We start from the raw sequence: 23,481 nt of genomic DNA, 5'->3' as shown, positions 1-23,481 counted from the left end.
AATCAAAACCCATAAAAAATACCTTTTTTTCCCCCATTTAAAAAGCTTGGTATATCAACACCATATAGAGAAAATAAATTTTAAAGTAGTAATTTAAACGTAAGATATTCTTTCTATATAAATAAAAGCAGTAGAGTAGAGGGGGAAATGAGGACAAATGCCCATCCCATAATTTACTCTGAGAAAATACAATCTGCTAAATGTGTGCTGTAAAACTTGAAGGTGAAATAACTGATTCAAAAAAATTGCCCATAGAGTGAGGTCATGTAAATTAACAGTCATTCTTTAATGGGATCCATTAAATCCATATCCAGCTCTGCAAGAAGCATTTCCATAGTTTCCTTAGGTTTTGTGTACTTTGACTTTTAAAGGTACAATAATATTGAAGTCATATATCATAAAATAAAAGTAATAAATACACTGGGAAACATTATGTTATATCTTCTCTGCTTACAGCTTGCAAAATATCCAGGAAAGCTTAATAAGGAAAATACAGACTTTGGGAAACAGAAGTGATCATGAATTCACTAAAAGTTTCTCTGGACTGGAAAAGGAAATTTAAAAAAAAAAAAAAAGATTATGAAGGAGAAAAGGCAATTAAAAGAAAAACCGAGAAGGAAGAAAAAATAGGGAGAGAAATATGAAACTAACCTTGCTCACAGTCAAAATGTCATTCAGTGTTCTTGCTTTCATTTCTAGAAAGAATCTGTATTAAACCCATTTTTATTAAAAGTGGGGTTTGCTGCCCAGCTTGACTTTACCTTCTGAATACATATATATATACTGACATACAATCAATTTTTGACTCATGATCAGAATAATTCATTTCAAATCTCCATTTTTTTAAATCCAAGACTTGCTTGGGGTTTCTATACAAGTTTAGGAATATCAAGACCTTGAACTTCACTGCAGGTGTTCCCAGTGCACATTATCAAGAACAAATTCCTAGTTATAGTTCTCAAACATCATGTGCTTTTACATCACACTTTTCAGAGTTTTGCTGATGAAAAATAAATACCCAATAGATCTAGGAAACTTTGTAACATACCTGCATTTATACACGTAGATAAGTATATACAGGGGGTGTGTGTCCAAACACACACTCATCTATCTATACATGACAGTTATGTGTATACATATATACATATGTGTGTATTTATTTACCAAAATCTTCAAAACTGACTCAGCAATTAAACAGAGGGCTTTAAGCAATTCATTCATAAGTAATAGAATTATCAGTACACTTCATTTCCACCATTCTCCAGCTTTCCTAGTTTCACTGAGATTCAAATTCACCGTTATACAAAACTTTTACTAATCCAAATTTTTAAAAAATCCACCCATAGATAATCGTGACGTTTGTTTTATCTGACTTTTGTAATAAAATTGGTGCTTACTTTAAAATCTCAGCTAAGAGAGTGCCCAGTTGAAACTATGTGTAAAATCCTTGCTTCTTCAAATAAACAGAGCATAAACTGATGTTAGGTATAGCTTCCCCAGTGTTCTTCATGCTTTTGTATCCACACAGGAACAAAGTAGACAACAGGATACCAAAAATACCACTTTGGAGGGCTAGACGATGGAGATAAAATTTGCAATTTTTTCACTTTGTTTTCATATGAGTCTCTCACATTTTAAGTAGTGGTGATATTTGCTACTCGGATACATTTACATAGAAACATATCTTCTTCTACTGTACCTTGTAAGTCAATGTGAGGTTTTCTGTTGTCTTCACTGAGGTAAGGATAAAGCCCTATACAGCTAAAAAAATGTATTGTTCTTGATGAGCCACAGTTGGTGTGCAGGCACTACTTTCTCAAGTTTTACTCTTTTGCCACCTCCTTCCCTCTGAGTCTAGAGAAATGCTGTAAAGTGTTTCTTCACTACAACCTCTGTGTTAAATTGTGGGGAAGGAAATGAGAATGAAACTGAAGTAGCTGGCACTATATCCCCTATTTCTGCCACCTAGTAGTACCAAAACCAATCCTTTTTGCAGTAGAGACAAGACTTATGTGCAGACTACAATAGTGATAAAAACAAAGAAATTGGGCTAACTCAAATTTCAACAGTGTGAAAGAATCCTAACATACATTTGATTCTAATGTATACCTCTGATGTACAACTATATTTATTATCTGCTGTCTTCTTTAATCTTTACTACGTGTATTGCTATCACCTAGAAATGCAAAACTTATAACCAAAGTAAGCATTTCTTTGCAAAATATTTTTATTAGGTTAGAACTGGTGAGACTCTCCTACATGCTGGGGGTCTCTTCACAGTATGTAGTGAGTGTTTTGATTTACAGAAACTTAGTCAGTGGTTTTAAGAGAAATCATAGCAGTAAGTTTAAAAAAAAAATCCCTCTTCACCTACATTGTTTTCATTGGTAAGTTAGAGCTGGTACAGAATGTGAAATGAAATACTATTGCAACCAGTGTCAAAAGTTTACCATTTTGGATTTCATACCATAAATGTCATTCAAGAGTGTATTCCAGTGTGATACCTAATTGGTAGCCTTTTTCACACTTGCAATTTTCCTACTTTGTTGCCAAGCATCCGCATATTAATAAGTAACACCATTTAAAGAGAGAAAAAATTCCAAAGCAACACACTTAACTCACTGCCTTTATCCACTGTATCATAGTAAAAGGGAACTCTGATGCCAAAGGGAAGTCAGGCCTTTAAACTGCAACTCTAAATTGCAGCTAACATGCTGAAGCAAGGATGTCACAGTTACACATAATTACCATTTCTACAGGAGTCTGTTTCCTGTGGTGACAGTAGCATATTTAAAAGATAGCATTTTCAATCTTTGATGTCACTTTTCTCATACAAAATTGTTTTTTCACCAAGAGCCCTATTCAGTAGTCCAGCCTTATCCAGTAAAGCACTTAAGGGTATGTCTAGATCCCATTTAACTTAGACACATGATGAGGATTTTTTTTCTGAAAAAGGATTGAACTCAAGTATGTGTTTCAAATGCTTTGTCATATGGGAACCTAAAATAGGAGTGTAACTCCTAACTGCAATACTAATACTCCTGACTACCTAGGAATTTTAGTCACAACAATTTTTATCATGTTTTACAGGTTTATTTTTCCAAATAATATTTTAGTATCATCTTGTCTTATCACATAGCACATGCTGTAAGCTTATTAGAAGCCAACAAAAAGTTTGAAAAAATATTAAGCTTAATCATATTTGAATCTTTAATACTTTACCAGTGCTCCTCATGGCTTAAAGACCATAAGCTTTAAATACCACAGAAGCTTTTTTTTTCCACATTTGAAATGAGAATGCTTAGAAAGGTATCTGCTGCTTATACAACAGGTTGTAAAATGGAAATTCACAGGAGGAAAACCCTTCCTACCTCTCCTGCATTTCTCTCTCCATCTTTTGCTGTTTCTTATTCATAATCACTGTAATAAAAAGGTGTTTTCCTAGATAAATATTACAGAACAAAGAATACAGTGTGACTGCCTTTGTTATACCACCAAATATCTTCCCATCAACCTAGCTATAAATAGTGTCCTAATTATACAGCAACAGAAACTGTCTCCTGTTCCCCTTGTACAAAGTACCTCCGTGCTACTTAAACCCTGAAGAAACCCTTTTTTGCAACCCTACCACTGAAGACACCCTATAAAGAAATACTGTGTAATATCTCAGTGTTGTTTGTTGGGGTTTTTTTATTAACATGCTCAATGCAACAGCCTGTGGCAATTTTAATATTTATACACTGAGGAGAACACATTGGGAAGGTTGTGTCATCGTCACTCTAACAAAAAACTGGGTGCAGTTTTCCTGGGGGCCCTTCAGTGATTTCCATGACAGACCATAGTGGCTGTTGAAGTATGTGTAATGCAGTGCCTCTCCTTCATAAGCTCATTACATTTTCTCTCTTTGGATAATTTCTTACAGCTAGAGCACAGAAATGAAAATTTAGCAATGTTTTTTTCCATTTCTCACTGGACCACAGACTTCCTGTGTGGATCTTGAACAAATTGTTTTACTTACTCTACCTCTGCTTTTCACGTCTGAGAAGTAGAGATAAAAGCAAAAGGAGCACTTCAAGGCTTAATTCATTAAAATTGGCAAAGAACTTTCAGGTCAATGAATGGAGGCTGCTACAGATTAACATATTAAAAGTTTTAATAATTTATTTGTGATCTGCTTCAACTGATGCAATATGTTTCTAGACTAGAAGCAACAGGAAAATTTAACACTATGTCACTGGTATACATGTCCAGTTTTACAGACCAGTAACTGCAAATGAAAGCTATTGATGTGTTTCTTCTATTTGGGCTGTGTCTCATGGTACTAACACACACCTCAGGAACAACCTTCTCTCAACAAAAAGTTAAAATAAAGCTATATGTAATATAAATACACACTTCATGTTTATACACACATACACAGTACATATACAGAAAACAGGTGCATTGAAATGCTATTCCAAAGGAAGAAAGACATTTTTCCTTTATTGTGTTACAAGGCCATAATTTCTCAAGCTCAGTGATAAATGCTGTAGAAATGCTCTGAAAAAAATGCCTGTAATTAACAAATACGTAATTTTATGTAAGATCCTTTGTTTAATATAGGTCTTCATATTAATGCACTGTGATTAAAAGAAAATAAGACAGTTAGCAGAGGAAGAGAAGACATATTTTTATTTTTTAAAATAATAAAATCTGCTTTATTCCAATAGCATTTTTCCTCTGGATTTTTTCCTTTTAAAAATAAAAATTCCATTTTCCTGTCTGAATTCAAAATGATTGACTGGAGCACAATATTAAGTAATAAATAAAACAGTCCCAGTGGCTGAAAGACTCCTGAATAAAGAGAAAATTATTTTTGGATTTTCCTTCTGATCAGATATGAAATATTCTGAAACGCCACCTCTATAATTTGATAAAAAGCTTGATATCCCCAAATGAAAATAGGATTCAGCACTTTCATTTTTCTGTCTCTAAAGGAACCTCTAGGTAAACTGATTTTAAAAAAATGAAAATCTCAAGCATAAAGGTGGGAGTAATGAAGCAAGTTTAAATATGCGCTGACCTTTGAAATGAACTGCATTCCATGTTGTTTGGCCAAGAAGCTGGCTGGTTGCTGTCTCCATCAATTTCCACAGCATAAAAGATGTGGGTTTTGGAGCTGCCCTGCTCTCTGGTGGATGTTGATAGGCATCGCCGCAAATACACCAGTGCTGATAGCAACAGCCATATGTTCATTGCTCTGAAATATTAAAAAAGAAATCCACAAGGGATAAAAGTGTAAGCATCTTCTTTTGTTGTTGTTGTTGTTCACCGTGAGGATTTACCCAGAGGTGGCTGTATTTTATTTTCCTCTTCTTTGGCTAAAAAATAAAGTCCTACACTTTTTTTATTTAGTTCCAATATTAAACTAAAAAGATGAAAGCAAAAAAAAACCCCATTATTTTTGTAATCTAAGAGGCTTATGCTGCTTGACAGTATCTAAAAGCAAAGTGATATTGTGCTATATGAGTTTATTCATACAAATTCAAAAATTAAAACATACACTACCTTGCAGCTTTACTTACATGATTATTTTCTCTTTCCACTCCTGTTTTATTATACAGGTTTCACTAGTTTTATCCAGTGGTTTGCCAGTCTCAAACTGTTCACTAGACCTGAAGGTCAAATGGCATTCTCTGAAAAATTTCAGTGTTTGATATCAAAATGGAAGATGACCACTTGAATGTACAGCAATTTTAATAACAATGACTAATCTAAATATCTGAATATCTGGTATAAGTCCTTTCGTAATATATTCTATGAAGTATCAGTTTAAAATGGAGTCTTATGATATGATCATAAATTGCCTAGAAAAATGAATTACAGAAAAGATGACAAAGTCAAGATGATGCATATGAGAAAGACTACAGGTATCTTAATTAGGCAATATTAATACCTGGCTGAAAGTTTACTCTGTACATGCTAACTCTTAAGCACTAGATCCTGGCTTTAAAAGTACGGCAGTAGCAAATAACAAAATCTCCTGAGTAATATGCTGGTGTTGTATCTGTGATGAAACAACAAGGATATCTTTTAAGTAGATGTGATATTAGGTGTAAATGGTGGCAGAGATCCAATTTACTTTTCCACCTACATTCCCCTTTGTTTAGGTACCTGTTAAGAGCTGTACAGCAACAGAATTTAAAAATTAGTTTTGAAATGTATGGGACAATGTAGTTTTGCATGTTATGGGTGGCCATGTTCATTTATATGCTTGTAGTGTTTGCAGCACTTATTATTCAAGCAGTCTTTTAAAACAGCAGTTAGATATAAATTAAATTTGAATATATATACTTCTGTCTTTCCTCAACCATGTCTTTCACTTGCATCCTTCTTGAAAGTCCAAGGATTAAGACAAAGCGGCCAGTGACTGAATTCCACTCCACACCCAATAATAACTCTTTTTAACATTAGGTGCAAATTAAGGTGCAACAGAAAAACCCAGTTAATCTTATATCTTACAGTCCACAATAATATAAACCTACGATCTTTAATACTGCCATACTGAAAAGATATACTTAAGGTATCTGCACAGTTAGATCTAAAAATCAGATCTTGAATGAGATCCTACCAGCTAGATACTTCTGAAAAGGTCTAGTAAAGCCAATCAAATGGAATCCCTACTAATTAATTAGTGTTTCTGGATGCTGATTACTATCTGAAGCATAGACAAAGCTTTACAAGACATTTTTACAGCCAGACATAAGCAATCTAAATTTCTAAAGTCCCTCCTCAAATCTTAATTATGTAGTATGGACACTAGCAATTTTCCATGTTGTTTTTTGGAACTAAGGATTGAGATGGTGAGAACTGCAATATATTTTTGTTGTCTAGCTAAACATGTTACAGCTGTATGAAATGAACTCCAGTAATCAATGGAAACGAAGCCATGAAAGATTAAGTTTCAGCTCCCACCTGTAAGAAGATGAAAATTTCATCAAGTCTTATCCAAGCCAATGCATGAGGCTAAAGGTTATTTGGCTTGGTGTTTCTTCTGCTAATGCCAGTCTACTTTGTATGGGCTATTTACTTATCTGGTGATTGAATCAGAACAAAAAAAACCAAAAAAGACATTACTGCTCAATCTACTCTAAACATGATTCAGAATGGATTTCAACCAAAGTCTTTTCCTACCAATTCTAATGTAGTCTAAAGCCATTTTGATCTCCATACCCAGGTTAGGGCAATGTAGTTGGCCTATATTTAGAGTAAGCCAAAGGCTGAGTAGGATATAGAGGAATTGGTGCTTCAGAGAGAATTAAGAAAAAAACCCAACAAATTGATGATGTATATCCACCCTGTATAATTCATGCAGTATAAAACATTTCCAGAACAAAAGATCAAAATCAGTCTACCTAGAACAACCCAGAGCACCAGAGCATTCTTTTAGAAAAAGAAAAATATAGGTTCATTCCCCTGCCGTGAGATGTAATGGTAGAACCCTGTATTTTTCAGGAAGGGACTGACACCACTGACATATTGGTAAAAGTACTTCTCTCCTCTGATACTGTATTCCTTAACATTCACTTTACTGTTTTTCAAATCAAACTATTTTGCTAGTACTAAATTAGAGATCTGCAGAACTTACTCATTTTTTCAAGCTGAAGATTTCCATAAAAATACTAATTCAGTAGATTCTTGCTTTCCAAAAAATTATAAATCCATCCTAGAAAATAGAGTTGGTAAACTCACTCAAACAACTTCAAAGGCAAACTCAAAAATTCAAAGAATATTTCATAGATACAAGTAATAATTTGACACTTTCAAATGACACTGAAGCAAACTATAACAGGTGTAGTTTCACCTTAATTATTTGCTCCCAAAAAGAAAGTGGGTAGGGAGAATACATTATTTTATCTTTTAAGAAAACTATGTCTACTTCTTTTGTGGGAATTTTTGGGTCTCAATCATAATCACAGAATCACTGCATATTCTGAGTAGGAAGTGACCTACAAGGATCATCAAGTCCAACTCTTAAGTGAATGGCCCATACATGGATTGAACGTACAACCTTGGCATTATTAGCAGCATGCACTTACCAACTGAGCTAATCTCAGGTAATGCAAACTAGGACTTAATTTCAGTATGATATGAAAATTTACCCAAACTTGGACAAGATAAAAAAGTTTTGAAAACTGTAGTCACAACAAGGGCAGGAGAGACATGTAACAGTTGAAAACTGAAATCATGAACAATTCCACCTGCACAAAGTAATCACCATCCCAAGACTTATCCTATATTTCCCTTGATGCCAAGATGCACTTTTTTTGCTATATTCCAATCCATATTTTGGGAGGACAAAGAAACTGTCTTGCTATACTCTCCAAAGACAGTACTAACAGAGGATAAATTGGAGAGAGAAGGATCTGTGTGGCAATAGAATGGAAGAAAGAAGAGCAAGGGCATGAGTAAAACTCCTGATTTGTGCTAGAGGCCTTGGATTCACAGATTAGGATGGCTAGGACTGAGAACTAAGTACCAGGGCAGTGGGACTATTGCTTGAAAGCAAGAGAGGGTACAGAAGAACTACCATGCCATGAACTGAGTGAGACTGAAATAAAGAAATTATCTGTATAGGTGGACTGAATGGGACCTCAGCGGATATAAAATCAGTTGGTTCAAGTGACTCCAAGCACAACTGGTTAAACAGAGATGAAAAAGAAGTGTCAGGAATGATAGCGAGTCTGAAAAGTCCAACATTATATGACTTAGGAAGGGACAGATCAGAGAAGGGAAGAACTGAACAAATGCAGAAAATGTGCAATCAAGATTACTGAGATAAAGAGACCTGGAGAAAGAAGAAAGGAGTAGAAAGAACAAATTATAAATAAAACTCAACCAGGCTGTAAAGAACAAACCAGGAGACTCCATAGCGTTCAGACTAGCTGTTCTCTACAGCCTGGAATCAAATCCTTAGTTCCCAATCTCACCATTCCACTGAAACTGGAAAACACAAAGGAACCAAGTGTCTTAATTGCAGCTACTGGGCCACAGGGCTAGTTAAAGCTTTGTTCTTTGAAAAGTGTGAGTTTGTTTCTTCAAAGAGCAACATTCTCTACATGTTTTGGATGTAAGGATGCCAACCCCATTCCATGAGGAAATTAGCAAGCTGACAAGGAATGGAATTTCCACTCAAATCACCCTGTTAAGAAAACTCCCATCATGAATTAATCATACATAGAACACATCCCATTAATAAAATCTTGTTAAATCCAACATTAAAAAATGCCAAATTGAGACTATTTGTCTAAACTGTAAATAGAGGGTAAGAAGTATTTTTAAAGGCCAGGAAGAAGGACAGTAAAAGTCCTGGAAGTAGTCAGGATTCACCCAGGATTTATAATAATAAACTCACCTATGGCTGATTGTATACAACACATTTTCTTCAGCATCTGCCTTTATTCAAGTTTCGCAGTAAATATGATATACTCTAAAGTGGGCTCTTGAGAGCTAGTAAATACTGACATCCATTATTAATGCTGTACAGGGTGAGAGATCCTGTACAGGTCAGTGCTTCAACCTGCCTTAATCCTCTGTTTCTACAACAATGGATTTTTAAGAAAATGCTTTGATTTCACCAGCAAAGATTAAACTTTACTTATATACACTGGAAAACAATTTAATTTCACTAACCAATTGAGAAAGAAGATTTTATTAAATTTATAAAATTTAAATAAATTTATTAAATTCACAATTTTATTAAATTCTACTGGAGGGAGGGCAAGGACAGATTTAAGTTCTTTCTTTTGGTGTGACAAATACTGTAGTACTGTGCAACTGAAATTTCACAAAATGAATGAAAACCTTAGAATTTTCTAACTGCACATATGCAAGAACAGAATAGGTTTATTTTTAATAGCATTATATATTTAAGAGCAAATAAAAATATAAATTAAACAGAAAATACCATTTAAACACACAATTTGTGTTCCATTAACAGAATCTAATTATAAAAAATAAAAATCATTTAAAAATCCAACTCTACTGTTATATTCGGTCTAGGTTAGGAGTATGAGATTCTATCATATAATAAAAATGATACACAGTTTCTGTATTAAACAAAAGGGTAGACAGAGGACTGATACTGGATTTGTAACAGGTCTTAACTCAGTAGACGAACTAGGACCAGTGCTCTGGCAGTAGTGTTTCTATCATTAAGTGCTTGTTACAACAAAGAGCATTTTGAAATAACACTGAATCTTTTCTACAGGGTCAGTAGCAGATGAGCATCATGTTCAAAAATTACTAGTCTTGAGAGTGTTCTGGGTTTGTTACAACAGAGATTTAAGTTTAAATTTTAAATATGAAATAATAAACCCTACAACAAATTAGTAGCTTCCTGATGTTATTACAAAATACACACTTATGTCTCTGAATTGTAATTTTGCTAGGTAGGCCCATACACACCAATAAAAGACAGTACTGCTGTCTAGTCACACAAAGAAAAATAACCAGACATGAATATAAATTTCTTAAAGGGACTGAAGCTAAATACAGTTCAATCATATTTAATAGTAAAAACCAGTGATTACCACCAGAAGCATTTGCAAAAATGTTGAAAAAACCAGCAAAATCTAAAAAGAGAACAAAATTAGCCCCTTTAATTGTAATAAGACATTCCACAGATCTTTTAAAAATACTGCAAAACAGTTGAACCACATGCACCACTTTCTGAATTATGAACAGTTTTCTTACAGGCTTTGTATCCTATGCTGACCAAGCCCAGTTTTGCTCCAGTTTATGAAACATGACAAGACCACAGATAAAGTTGATCTATGCTGCAGGCTATTTGTGTTTACTCAGATGGTATGTCATAATGCCATGAGCCCAAATACTGTATCTTCTTTGTTTTCTTTCATTTGTTTTACTGAAGTTTTATAAAACCAGAGACAGACGTAAGATTTGAATTTATGGCATTGTTTCTCCCATCTAAGAATAAGCACTAAACCATAAGGGTGTATTCAGAAGAATCTCCTGTGATGTCTGAGACCTGCAGAGACAGCATATGCTATTTATTTTGGGATTTTTTTCACTGAGGAATCTCTGATGTGAAGAGTATGTAATAATGCACACATCATTTTATTGCCTTTTTTTCTGAGCGATATTTTTTTGTTTTTAAAATATATTGGTACTGGCAACCACTATTTAAAGGATTATCTTAGAAACTGTCAGCATTTCAGCATTTTCAGCTTTATCAAAGCACTATTGACTGTATTAGAAGCTGAATAGAGTTCAGTTGCTGATGATACAGCTTGAAGTTTATCACCTTTTCAGAGGACGTCACTGAGCACCAAGAAATTAGCAAATTCTGTAGAGAGTGTTTAATCTTGGAAACAGGGACATTCGTGATCGAGTGCATTTTGTTCCTTTAGTTGCTTCCATTTATGTTGGAAAATAAGAAACAGGACAAACACACATTGCTCCTCAGCCAGATCAGTCTAAAATGTTTTACAAACCACATGCATAATAACACAAGAATAATAAATAGAAGATATTAAAAATACAAAAACATAGCTACCGAGGAGTTTGGATGGGCAAAATCGTTTATTGAAAGACTGAACTACTATAAACTCCTGGAAACAAATGTGAGAAATTAGTTGTATGTAATCATCATGTTAATGTGTATTAAGTGGTACTTCTCTAGCCATGTGTTCTAATAGTACAAACATGTAGCATTTATAATAACTGTTGCTATCTTCTAGTTGACTAAATGAAATATTTGAGGGAAAAATGACAAGCTTTCAGGTATTCAAAACTTTCTTCCAGCCTGAAGTAGAAATAGCAATCTTTCAAACTAAATAAAAGTTGAGAACAATTGCTCTGGTTTTAATTTAATCAAATCAATTGAATTAACTAAAAGATAAGATAGCTCATAAATATGAGGCAGAGAAATATTACAAAGGGAAAGAATATATTTGTTTGCTCCTATGGGACAGAGAGATGGAGAGCAAAAGAGACACAAGTAATTTATTGTCTGTGCAGCATGGAAAGGTTATTCTAGGGTGGCAAAAAATATAATGTGCCATAAAACCAATGTCTCTGTTGAGTCCATGGTTTTTAGTGCCCAGCAGAGTTATGAATTTTAGTTCCAGAATTATCTTTTGAAGGTATTTTGTATGTTTCCCTTGAGCAGCAGGGCTGAGAGGTCGAAGATGAAGTGGCTGTTCTGGATTAAAGCAAATGTGACATAGCTATGCAGGCTGGAATTCAAAATTCAATAAGGTTTGTATAGATATCCTACTCCAGGGTTCTATTTAATTGCCAAGAGTGGGCACTCCCAGAAACAAAAGTGATGCAAGGCCCCCGCTTAAGTAATTTTCAACAGTTAAAATAGTGTGAAATAGCCTTAAGCAAGTCTTAAATGATAGCTGAAAACTATTTAACTATGATGGTGATAGGACCAGTATAGAAAATGGAAAGCTTATACCCAATATTGAGAACTTGTCCTCTGCTCTGACGAAATAGAGAGAAAACTCCGAAGAAGTCTTGAGACAATATTTTCCCCAGCATAACTTCAATAACCTCCTCAGCTTGTTCCAAAGGACTTTCAGAATACATTTAACCTCAGGGTCAGGAAAAATGAAGAATGGCTCAAAACTCTTGGTTTAAAAGAACATTTTCCCAGTGTATGCAGAGCCATAACCATTTCAAACATTTTGAAACAATAAGTTGAAGGCTCCAAGATTTCTTTACTGAAGTACCACAAGCAATGTTTGTGCTCAAGAAGCATTCCAAGCTGAAGTTCTTCAAGGGATCTTTTGGGGTTTTTTAGAGAGTAAATTCCAGCTGCCAAACTGTATGTCAGACAGGCTACACTGTAGAGGTTTAACCACTTACTGGGTGGTTATGCCACACTTAAAATTGCCCAAATTATGCTATCACTCAGTGGATGATATAATAGATAAATTAAGTGTTCTAAATTATATAGGCTGTCACACTCACTTCTGTGTGCCTTATTGCTAGTCAGTAATAAGGTTGGAAAAATTCCTATGGAAAGCATACAGATATCCAAGGATATCAAAGTGGAGAAAGAACAGATTCTCCATGACCATGCTACTTCAAGAACAAGAATCAAAATTGAAAAAGATGGGTCCAGACAAATTAATGTTACACACTTGATACATAGAAAATATTTTTGAAGGTTTTAAATAAATATGAAAAATAAAACAGAATAAACAGGAAGCATAATGGAATTGTACAAACACATTATGTCAACAGTGGTAAAACGCTTAAGTGACTGAGTCAAATGCTTCAAAAGCTTCTAAGGGGTTAGAATGAAATGTCACAAGACAGTTACCCATCATATCCAAAACCCCTATTTTCATGAAGACCAACAGTCTTAATACCCAGCCAAAGATTAACAACTTAAGCACTTAGAATAAAACCCTTTAGCTGCTAGACCAACAAACCTCTATCTGGCCCTCCAAACAGTGTGAGCTAATCCAAGACTCTTTCAAGGTTTTGTCTATAATGTCAACCATGTTTAAATGTCAACCTGCATTTAGAATATGTTTCCCTTTCTGTAAAGTCAACGGATTTTTGGTCTCCTCTATAGTAAGACTCAATCAACTCAGCAGCACCTATTAACTAGTTAAGAGCTGCAAATTACATATACAAATACTTTTTTTCCCCCTTAAAACGATTCAAAAATACCTCTTTCATGTTAATGCTCATGGTATTATGGTACATGGAACAACAAACAATTTCTACATTTGAGTTTTGGGCATTCATTGTCACTGCCAAGACACTTGCTAGCAAGAAATTTTATCAAAAGATAGTCCACCTACAAATTTTCTGCCCTTCTGTGAAAAACAACAGATACTTCAAGCAACAGCAAAACACAAATTCAGGATGACTCATACAACAATACATTCTCCCAGAGTTACCAAACAAAACATGTGAAGCAATTCTTAAAACATTCATTTCTCCTATTTTATTCCACCATCAAGGTTACAAGAATCAGTCATTCCATACAGTTCTGTGTATATGCCCCACCCATGGAAACACTGCAGGCCAGGTTGGTCATGGCTACGAGCAACCTAATCTCATTGAAGACGTGCCTGCTCATTGCAGATGGTTTGGACAAGTGACCTTCAAAGGTCCTTTACTCTATGATTTTGTAGCTCACAGAAAACAGAGATTGTGTGATATTGTAAAAACTGTGTTAACTTCTTAATCTATTGAGAGGCCTTTGCAGCATGCAAAAAGAATGAACTGTCATTTTGAGAACTTTTGAACATATGTAAATCAGAAAGCATTTTTTATTACTTTAAAAAAGGAAAGAAAAAGAGTAAAATGTGATATAATTAAAAAATCAAAATGTGCATAACAAAACGTGATGTTCTGTGTCTACATAGAATAGAAGGGAAGAAGTTTTGTTAAAAAATAAAATGTTTCTTTTTTTGAAATTATTGTATAACAGAATTAGTAGCTCAGAGTGTTAGGCAGTCTGATTCCCAATATCAAATGGTTTGCCAAGCCTTTCTCCCCATAACAGATTTACCATTATTATGAAGACAAGGGTTTAAGATTACCAATGATGAAAATTATCTGACATGCAAATATTTAGCATCTATTCAGTTTATTTGAACAATGTAATCTTTACTATCATTACTAAGAAAATTTCAAACAGAGGAATATTCCTTTCTTGTAACACTAAAGAAAAAGGAAAAAACAACTTTCATTTTATTCAACAGATTCATTACTACAGGTCATTCCCCTGAGAAATATTCTATACAATCACAAAGGATACTAAAATCTGAATCTTGCCTAAGTCAAGAAGAGTTGGAAGGGCTTCAGAATCAGCTTTAGCTCAACAGTGATTTCTACATCCAATTAAACAGTGGAATTGATGGACTCTGAGAATGCCATATGCTGCCCTCTGCTGAAAAGATGATCATTATGACTTGAGGTCTTACGGCTGGAAGGTCTGACAGACGGGAAAAATAAGTGGAGGGTCCTCTGATTTCAGGGATGTGGATAATTCCTTTAGGGAGAAAGGAAGATTAAATGCTCACCTGGGCAAAGAAAAATTTCACAGAACATATGGTGTATATATATATAAATTATCCTGACAAGAACATGAAGTCAGCAAATTGGTTATTAGAAATATAACCATTGAGGATTACATTGATTATATTCATAAAAGTCTTTAAAATGGCGACCTGTCAAGCAGTTTAGATCTAACATGTGACATACTTTAAAGACATTATAATGTAATGAGGAGCGTCTTTCTGAGTGATTTTTTTTTTACCCTGTTCCCTCTGTGGTTTCTGATTGGTGCACACATATTTCAAAGTTACTGTGAGAAATTTAGCAATTGTACCTCTGTTAGATAAATAATAAAATGTTTACACTCACTTTGAAATATTTTTAATTTTCACAGACTCTTACATATTAAAATGGATGGAGGAGAAAGAACAAGAACAAAAAAAGGAGATCTGGGCACTTATCTAATGCTTACAGTATCATTTGCTGCATTACTAAAAATATTTATATTAAAGAGGATTCTACTACATGACAACCAGGGAAAAATTGTTGATGGATCACCAGAAGCTATGTTTGGAATACTGTTGTGTTTGATCATCCATAGTGACACAGATTTTGTCAGACAAAATATCTATTTACACACATATATATATATGCGCTCCAGCACCTGGAACATCTCCTCCTTCTTGCTGTTGCCAATACTGTTTCTCTCACTGTTTCACTGTTTTTTCTCCCTCTGGTATTTTGTGCCCTTTCTTAAATATGTTAGCATATTTGGGGGAGTTGCCAAACACAAGTTGTGTTGGTTTTGCATGGCCTGGTTCTTGGTAGTGGGGGGCCACAGATGTGGCTTCTGTGAGAAGCTACTAGAAGCTTCTGCCATGGCCAGCAGAGCCAATCCCTGATGGCTCTGAAGATGGACATGCTGCTGGCCAAGGCTGGGCCAATTAGAGATGATGGTAACACCTCTGTGATAACATATTTAAGAAGAAACCAAAACAAAGTTTGGGGCCCAGTTTTAATTCCAGCCTGAGTAGGAATGACAAGTTGTGAGAAGAAAACAACATGCAGGCACCAAGGTCAGTGGAGAAGGAGGGGGAGGAGGTACTCCAGGTTCCAGAGCCGAGATGCCTCTGCAGGCTGTGGTGCAGACTGTGGTGAAGAAGGTTGTTACCCCTGCAGTCCATGGGGATCCACAGGGGATGCAAAGATCCACCCGCAGCCCGTGGGGGAGGTGCCCACGCTGGAGTGGGTGGATGCCTGGAGGAGGCTGTGGCCCAGTGGGAGACCCATGGAGAGAGAGGGAGGCCCTGCTCCCAGGCTGGAACAGCCTGTCCTTGAAGGACGGCACCCCGTGGAAGAGAGACCCACAAACAGCAGTTTGAGGGGTACTGCTGCCCGTGGGATGGATCCATGTTGCAGCAGTTTTGGGAAGGCTGTTGATCGTGAGATGGAGCCACATCAGAGAACTTCACAGAGAACAGTTTCCTGTGGGAAGGACCCCACAGTGCAGCAGGGGAAGGACTCTTCTCCCTGAGCAGCAAGAGAAACCACAGGTGATAAACTGACCAAAATCCCCACTCCCTGTCTTCCTGCGCTGTTAGTGGGAAGGAGGGAGGAGCTGGGGGGGGGGGGGGGAGAAGGTGGTTTTAAGGGCTTCTTTTACTTCTCATTATCTTCCTCTGATTTTGTTAGTAATACATTTACTTAATATCTCTAAATTGAGCCTGTTTTGCCCTTGGAGTATTTTCTCCTGGTCCTTATCCCAACTCATGAACCCTTCATTAAATTTTCTCTCCTCTGCCCAGCTGTAGCAGGAGAGGGTGAGTGAGCAGCTTTTGTGTGTGCCTGGCTTTTGGCCAGTGTCAAACCACAACACTTGTCTGGATAGCTGAGTTTTGGCCAGCTGTGGGTCCGTTGGAGAGCTGTGTAGGAATACTTTGTCAGTTTTCACAGTAAAAATCATAGCATCTTCCTGGGACCTGTATTGCAATCTGTGCTGTTCAAAAAATTCATTAATTATGTGAAAGAAGGCTGGAAATCTACAGAGTTTACTTGCTTTTGATAGTAAACTAATGGTTGTTTCAAATATCACAATATCGTCTGACTATGGCAATTAAGAGGCAGAAAAAAATTCAATATAGACAGATATAAATTCACAGGCCAAATGAAAAATAATTCTGGCTTTACATACACAGTGACAGACTCTGAAGTATATACTCTCCAATAGCAAGACCTTTGGAGTTAGATCACTCTCTGGAAATATGAAGAATATGCTTAATAATAGTTAAAAGCAAAGAGAAAAATTATTATGATTATTATTATTGCCACAGAATACATAAATAGCACAGCTCCAATTTAAATAGAGTATATAAATCTGGTGGTCTTCTTACCACAAAAAGAATGAAATATAATTGGATAAGGTACAGGAAAGGACAAAGAATGGATCAAAGTTGACACAATTTCTATACAAAGAATGACCAGGATTCCTTAGCCTAGAAAAGAGATAGGGACATACCAAAGACCATATATTAAAACTGGCATTAAGAACGTGAAAAAAAAAGCATATTTACTGTCCCTTCCAATAGAAGCAGTAGGAAAAAATAAGGGAAAATAGGTAACAGAAGATTCAAAACAAACAGAAGAAGATAATCCTTCAAACACATCCATAGAATCAGGGATGCTAAATTTCACTCAAAAATTATCAAAATATTCACAGGGAAACAAAATTCTACCATGGGCTATGAAAATTAAAAATCTCTAAGAAAAATATCTCCCTAGTTCAAGAGATCTCTAAGCTCTGATTCCCAGACCAAGATCTGTACAACTTAGATCAAAAATGTACATATGAAATAGAGAACTTCGACTCAGTGGCTCAAACATAGATATTTCAGATACCTAGGGTATCTGAGACCCGGGGCTAGCAGACATGAGACTAGAGGAAATCTGAGTCCTTCTGGAATGACAGCTGGAGGCTAGGGCATTTCAAATAGCACTAGACACTTCTATTTTGATTATTAAATCCTACCTTGTATATTGAAAGAAGTAGCTCAGGTTTACAGTCTCAAATGTCAGTTAAATGCATTTCCATTTGTAAGAGTTTGGTAGTCAGTAAACACACTTTTTATGTCAAAGTATGCTGTTGCTGCCCTAGTCAGTCAAAGAACCTCAGATAATTAACGTTTATTGTCTAAGCCCTGCTTATCAGCAAACTATAGCAGCTGATTTTTTTATAACAATTACATCGAAACTACATCCATTTGCACTGTGTAACACTATACATATTTTTAAAGTCCTCTTAGCATTTAATATTATCCAAAGTTTATGTTAAGAACAGAGAAGTAGTTATTTATCACAGATGAACATTTCAACTTCAGCTACCAGAGTTACCTTGATAAATTAATACAATGCTGTTGCGATTGAACATCATACATTCAAAATAGACTTATATCCACCAATCCAGAAGTAATTCTGCCTCCCTGTACCTTTGACTAACAACACTATGGTATTTCATGAACATCCACTATTCTTTCCCAGGAAACTCCAGGCTCAATTGGTGCTCAGAAGGAATCTGCTCTGATAGAAAACCATGATTGTAAGTAGAATTTTTATTTCATTTGCTGCAGCACCTGGAAATTGTGTAATAAACAACTGCACAATTGGAAAGAAGGTATCATGATCAAAACAAGTGATAGCTTCCCTGGAAAACTTGGATTGTGTTCTCCTGCTGCATGCCTTAATAACATTGATAAGGCACTTAAATGGAGCCTTTCTGAGGCATCATTAATTGTGCCCACACATATCCCATTCCAGCTTATTCCTTAAATATCTTTTGCAAAAATGCTGATAACATAGCTGTAAATGTAATCCAGAGGAGTTCTGCTTTCAGCATATAGAAGTTAATATACAGCATATAACGTTAAGTACTCTGAAAAATTAGGTTCTAAGGTTTCTTTTTTTTCAATTTGTATATCCTGGATTATTTTACATGGATAAAACCACTTTCTTTCCTCCCTCATTTCTCTAGAAGATTTTAGAAATAATTAAGATTATGAAGACTCAGACATTGAGCAGCATGAAAATGCAGTAATTCAGACTTCGGAGCAAAAATGAGCAACACAGAAAGCCAAAGGTTACATGTCAAACAACAGGCCAACAAAGCTGAAATACAGTTGTAACTGAGACCTGTATTTAAGATCTACATGTTTAATCTCAATTGCACAGATTGCAGTCAGGGAGTAAGCACTGGAATTCACTTAACTGTCAGGGAGCAGAGTTCAAGAGTGTCTGGTCATGGAAAAAGTAGTGGATGGACACAAAAAGGAGTCTGGAAAGAGAATTCCAACAAAAAGGCAAAGGATGAGGAGAAGCCTAAGAGTAGCTGGGAAAAACTGGAAAAAAGAAGCCACAAGTAGAAATGAAATAAGCACTCGTATTTTAGTACCTGTACTAGATCAGAAAGCCTCTGCCACATGGAGAGGAGGGAGGAAAATTTGCTAAGATGTTAGCAAAAGGTGAGACTGGACATGGCTATGAATGAGACTGAAAACTGTGAGAAGTCTTTGGAGTAAGAACTAGAGTGGCTACATAAGAAAATGTGGAACTGTGTATGCAAAGCAGAAAGGAGATTTGTCTAAGTGGATACGCAGGCAAATTAAACTCTTGGAGTTCTCATCTCTCAGTTTCAGCTTCTCAGCCTAAAGCTACATTCCAAAAAGTCTTTTTCACAATTACTTTCAACTTTATCCTCCAGTTTCCATTCAGTTTTTCTCTCAATCTTTTAAGACTCAGCAGACGTGTTGTTTTCAACCTCAAGCCAATCCAAGCACCAGCAGCCAGGCCAGGGCTCACAGCAGCCCAGCTGAAAAAAATTGCATTGCAAATCACAGTGCTGATGCCTCATTGCTATTCTGGCTCAGAACTGCTCTAAGAAAGAAATTTATTCTGAGTCAGAACCAGTTCAGTAGGAATGGCCCAAGCGCTAACTGATGAGAACTGCACGTCTGCAGTGGATGCATAAGCTCTTATTAGATGTAGGAGATGCAAAGGGGAGAAATATATTCAGTTGCCATCTCTTCCAATTACAAACTATGAAAGTATAGAGCATGCTCAGTGATTATGATAGAGTATTAGAAATTAAGTTCCAGGAAGTCCCTGCTGATTATACATACCCTGAGCACAGAAACCCCAGTTTTTCAAAAGATAATAAATCGTGAAAGAAGGCAATGGGGAAGGGAGAACCAGGAGTGGAAGCTTTGGGTAGAGACTTCTGCAACTGGTCAACCAAGTCATACTCCTGATATAGCAGCTAGTCCCATGTCAAATAAGAGCCACAAAGTATTTAAATTAAAAATAGCTCTTTTTTTCTCTCCCCCCCCCCCCCCCCCCTTTTTAGTTTCTTTTTTTTTAAATGACTGGGCCTTTTTTGCTGTAATGACCATAACAAACTGCTGAGGCAGACACCAGCATGAAAATTTTTGCATCCATTTTTTAAACTTAGGCAAGTATTAAACAAATTAAAATGGGCCTGTAATACTACTGATCCTATATCCATAGCTGTCACCCTCTTCCTTGGGAAATACTGTTCCTTTGCAAAGACCAAACTATTTGTAAATGGCATATGATTCTGTCTTTTAGAAAGAAAATATTTTAGAAACATTTTGCCACATGATACATAATAACTTTATTTTAAATGCCATCCATTTTTTAAGTTCACTTCAATGCCTGTCTGTAATATTGGCATAAGCTACAATGAAGATCACAGAGATGGTGCATTTGTACCGCAAAATAAGTTTAAAAGTAATTTAATCATATTCTAAAAATTAAGGTCTACCTTTTGAAAAATTCTTAAATATCCACTACTCGCCAAAAGAAAAAAAACACAAATGTGAGATTTTTTTTTTTCAAGAAATACGGAATTCTTTTTTTTAAATGGTAATTAGCAAAACTGGAAAAAAATTGCATCATCATTGTCTTGGTGGTCAAGAGGTTCCATTGAGAGGTCAGTGATTCTTTGCTCTAGTTAAGAAATGAAAGAAGATACTATGAAGTACACTGCTGAACTCATGCCTGAACTCAGCTTTACATGAAATACACATTCATGCTGGCAGACAGAAAAAATCACTTTCTGTCTATGTAGTAAAAGTATTCTCATGGAGAGTAGGAAAAGTAAATTTGTCTTTTCTGACACAAAGGAAGAAAGTGCACTAAGATCTCCCACATCTGAGCTAAACATTCTAGCATGTGCACTCTCACACAAAATGGATAGGCAACACAACTATCATTTATATCATCAGTCAGTCCTTCCCCCTTCTTTTTCATTTTTTCTACTTTTCCTGAAGGCTGCTGTTTGGTTAAGTCCATCCCAAACTGTGATTTGCTTTAAGTAAACCAAACGCTGAGACCTAGACTGCATTTAGGAAAAGAAAAAATGAGGTAGGTCTCTGATTTTTTAAAAGAAAGCTTCTCCCAGAATAAGTAGCCTAAAAAAGACTTAGCATCACGGAAGAATGCAACAACGTATGATTTAGTGTCACTAGAGGTGACAACAGAGCTGTAAACTACAAACACCTAAAAGCTTACAATCCAAGCTGTCAAGCAAAGAACTCCCTGCAGGTTTAGACCATCTGGATAGCTCCAAACTTTTCTTAATCTCATTCAAAAAAGAACATGAACATGGATGTATAAACAGTGGAATCTTAAACAGGAATGGAGACACAACTTACATCAACTACTTAGGTATTCAAATAACACAGCCGATTTCTGCATCCACAAGTCAAATATAACATCAGTAAGTAGCTAAGTATTCACTATGTAACCACCAAAGTACTCAAAAACATGACCTAAAGTAGAGAATCAAGAAATTTCACCTCCTTAGTATAATGGATAGCTATATTACAGTCTATAAATATATACACAGGAAGACAAAATTCATTTCAGTCTCACAGACAGAAGCATAACAAGACCCAGGGGCTACAAACTGAAGACAGACAAACTTAGAATTAACATCTTAATTACCAATGATGAGTACCTCATTGAAAATTGTGATAGACACTCATCCTTGAAGTATGCTTTTTAAAAAGAAAGGTAGAGGGGTTTTTTATCTTTAGAGAGACATGACCTAGTTCAAATGGGAAGAAACTAAGACAGCCATGAGGTCTCTGTTGTACAGTATGCCAGGCTAGATGATCACAGTCCTCCCTTCTGGCTTTTTAATCCATGAAACTGTGTACATTTCCATTTCAATGAAACTGCATCTTTCAATGAGCATTTTTTAAAGGAACAGCTTTCCAGTGAGCTCTAGTTATGCCTTGAAGGCATAGCACTCTTTTGGTGGAGGCTTGTGAAAAACTTCTGGATAGCACAATATGGTGTTACTCTGAATGGAGGAAGCATTCAGTCCTTTCTGAGGCAGAGCTGGGACTAAGTACAGAACACAGCAGAATCTGCTTTAACATATTAATTTGAAAATTAACTCTTTGCAGCATCACACTGAATCAGTTTAAGCGCTCAGTTCCACCATCATTTAATGAATTCAGCAATCACTTGGCATACCCTAATTTTTCGGTGGTGTTTACCAAATACTTTCTCTTAAATCACCATAGAATGGGGGGGGTCTAATGTAAAAGCGTTAGCTCTGGAACACATTTGGATCAGGACTTCTGATTTAATTTCTTCAAAAAGGAATTCTATTTTTGTGCATCAAACTACATGGAAACCTGGACCAGAAAAAGACAAATGGATAACGTTGGGCAATTCACATAGAATATTTCTTATTGCACCAAGACAAATCACTAGGGCAGACACTACCTTCAGAGATGCTCTGGTTATGGCAATCTAATCAGTTCATTATTTTCCATCTGAGTTAAACCATTGCTTTATAATATTAGATAGTAAAAGAATTTTTTAAATTCACCTTTTGGAGTTTTGAAGTCACTTATTTTGACAGGAATAAATTTAAACTAATCTGTTTTCAGTACAAAGCACAGAATGTTACTTATTCATATCTATTTCATTTTCTTACAGCAGTTTCTGTTTCATTAATATGTTCTTGTGATTTTTATTATTTCATTTCAGATGTGTAAGGAATCAGACAAAAAATAAAAAAAATTAAGATAATTCTGACCGTTGACACACAGAAGTAAAACTCTAGATCCTTTACATGAAATTAATTTTTTCTGCAGGTAATACAACGAAGTGCATAAACCTTCAAGTTCAATGACATAATAGCAGCTTAAATGCAGTTACCCAATAAACATAGTGTATAAAGACTTAAAACGCAAGCATATCATACAGGTAGAAAGGATAATCAGAATAGTTTACTACCTTCTGAAAAGATCTCATCATTTTGTGATTCAATCTCTGACTGCAGTTTGTATGTGTGCATGCACTATAATCACATTTAACCTTGAGAAAATCCTGCATCTGTTACATGCTTTCAGCAGGGGGTCCTTG

At 35.7% G+C, this 23,481-nt stretch overlaps 1 long non-coding RNA gene across 9 annotated transcripts in view; it reads right to left on the bottom strand.

Moving 5' to 3' along the window:
• LOC125323585 overlaps nt 1–23,481 on the bottom strand; it is a 208,502-nt gene that overhangs the window by 161,045 nt on the left and 23,976 nt on the right. For 6 of the 9 annotated variants that reach the window (XR_007202574.1, XR_007202569.1, XR_007202572.1 and 3 more), the window contains one exon: nt 5,063–5,239. The exons of the other annotated variants lie outside the window; for them this stretch is intronic. This is a non-coding gene — a long non-coding RNA (uncharacterized LOC125323585). The remainder of the gene's footprint in view (nt 1–5,062; nt 5,240–23,481) is intronic. 9 annotated transcript variants of the gene reach the window in all.

Source organism: Corvus hawaiiensis, chromosome 3 (genome assembly GCF_020740725.1).
Source record: "Corvus hawaiiensis isolate bCorHaw1 chromosome 3, bCorHaw1.pri.cur, whole genome shotgun sequence".
Taxonomy (NCBI): domain Eukaryota; kingdom Metazoa; phylum Chordata; class Aves; order Passeriformes; family Corvidae; genus Corvus; species Corvus hawaiiensis.
The sequence above is the reverse complement of the archived record's forward strand: the minus strand, read 5'-3'. Positions and strand labels throughout refer to the sequence as shown.